General features: G+C 30.3%; 1 long non-coding RNA gene across 1 annotated transcript in view; it reads left to right on the top strand.

Annotated features, from left to right (window-relative positions):
• Positions 1 to 46, top strand: part of LOC111089274 — a 1,015-nt gene extending 969 nt beyond the window's left edge. Inside the window, exon 2 of the long non-coding RNA XR_002613562.1 lies at positions 9 to 46. This is a non-coding gene — a long non-coding RNA (uncharacterized LOC111089274). The remainder of the gene's footprint in view (positions 1 to 8) is intronic.
• Positions 47 to 2,367: the final 2,321 nt, after the last annotated feature.

Below are 2,367 nucleotides of genomic sequence, written 5' to 3'. Positions count from 1 at the left end.
CGGTTAAGTTATATTCGGAAAGAATAAACCAGTTTTATTAAGTAAAGGCTTGTGTCGCTTAAGTTTCGTCGGAACGAAGTTACGGAAAATTAATTAATAAACGGAGACGTAACAGTATGTTATCACTTTTAATTATTCATGTATAATTTTATTACATTATCCGTGTTAATTGTTCATGTATAATTATAGTATGTTATCACTGTTAATTATTCATGTATAATTTTATTACATTATCCGTGTTAGTTTTTCATGTATACTTGTACTACGTTATTCATATTAATTGTTCATGTATACTTATACTACGTTATCCATATTAATTGTTCATGTATAATACGTTTTCCAAATTTGTTGTTCAAATATAAGTTGTGTGTTTAAAAAGTATTCACATTCTTATACAAACCTAAGTTAAAGCCTAATCACTTTTTAGACATTAATCTTCTGTACATTCAGTCCGGTCGCAGTGAATCTTCTAGATTTTATATTTGATAACACGGCTGCACTTTTTACACCTTTTCTTTATCACTAGTCATCTTTTTAATATCTAGCCTCCTGGGAACAACCTTTAACGTTCTAGATACTACTAGTAGTAATGCTTTCTGTTAGTGGGACGTTTTAAAATAAGAAATGGATTTACTTATAATAAATAAAGATGTACAACAGTACCAATTTCCTGTCTTTTGAGACCAGAGCTTTAAGCACCTATGGCCTGTCGCGACTCTCAGGATTGATGTCGTCTGCCCCCACCTCCGCCCGTCTAGTAATTTTATTTAATTTTCAAAACATGCTCAAGCAATTTTTTTTTAGAATGTTGGCGTATTTACAGTAGCCTACCTCATGTGCGACACGCGATGGTTTGTAGGTGCTGTGTATTTGTTTCAGTGCTGGATCTATAATTATATTTCATACTCTTTGTTTGTTTTTTAATTGAAATGTCTACAATTTGATGAACATCAAGCAGTACCATATATAGATATATCAAGCTAAACAAGATATACTGTATTAGCATCTAATATATATAAAAGACATTTCGAAGTTCTTGAAAAGTTTTAAAAACATCTAAGTTAGAGGTTAGTTACCATAATTCGTATCTTTTTATTAAATTTTCGTGAAGTTTTCAGTTTTATTATTACTTTCTTGGATGAACAATCTTTTTCTTTTTTCTCCCAAACGTATTGCCATTAGTCTTAACTAATGATAGCACTTGAAATTTATTTTTAGGTTTTAACCTTATCAGAGAATTTTTATCATAAATCTTAGGCCTATTGGTTTTGGCTGCTTGTTTAAACTGTAACTTTTAGGTTATATGACGTAATTACAAAAATACATTCGGGTGTGTATGTGAAATATAGATGGTTTCATGATACAGTCATAAAATAAAAAAATTAAATAATAGTTTCATATGTTTATTATAAATTTACATAAAGGTCATGAACTTTGGCGTGATACTATTTTTTCCGCCGATGAAAATCTAATATATATATATATATATAAATGTCAGTTGTTATTTTCTGTGTGCGTAGCATTAATATTATGAGTCATTATTAATTCATGTTTGCACCATTCTTATTGATTTTTTGACAGTATACTTAAAAAATTTTTAATTTTCTCAATGTATAATTGTTTTTCTTTTATGATGAAATGGTAAGTTTGGAGAATAAAGCTTGGAGAGGGCTAGTCTGTATAATCTAAAGGTACTCTCTCTCTGTTCGTAACACTCCTCTCTCTGTTGGTAACGTTCAAAAAGGCTCGGTGCGAAAGTCTCGCGTTCAAATCTCAGTAGAGTAGGGATTTTTTATAACTTTTTTCCAATTATTAACTCACTATGTTTAGAGCAATATCTTGAAAAAACAACAACACAATAACATATTACATTTGGGATTTGAATTATTTGTTAATGTAGACACCTTTCGCTCAAATCTCAGTCGAGTTGGGATTTCAAACAACCATGCTTTTCTCATGGTCAATGAGATGTAGGGTGTTCAAAATCTTTATTTGTTGGTAGATGGGAAACAAACTGCAAATGTTATTTACGAAGAAGCTTTGATATATTTTTAAAACTTTGAAATAAAGTTTATGTCCAAGTTATTACTTTGAAATATATGATTGCTGTTAAACTTACGTTGTTTTGATTAAGTTTGAACATCTCCCGTCAAATTCGATGACGAGGAACCCACTTTAAGACTAATAATGGCTGGAGACGGCTTGAATGGGTAATGAAGAAATACTTTAATATAAGTTTAACATAACAGCAAATGTACAACGTTTCGACAAGGTTTTGTCATCATCAGGTCATCATCATCATCATCTCCCGTCAGTTGACAAAAATTTCAATTTGTTACATAATAAGTACAAGTGTCAGAAACAATT

This window comes from Limulus polyphemus, unplaced genomic scaffold, assembly GCF_000517525.1.
Source record: "Limulus polyphemus unplaced genomic scaffold, Limulus_polyphemus-2.1.2 Scaffold5747, whole genome shotgun sequence".
NCBI classification, from domain to species: domain Eukaryota; kingdom Metazoa; phylum Arthropoda; class Merostomata; order Xiphosura; family Limulidae; genus Limulus; species Limulus polyphemus.
Note: the sequence above shows the minus strand (reverse complement) of the source record. Positions and strands in the feature narration are given on the sequence as shown.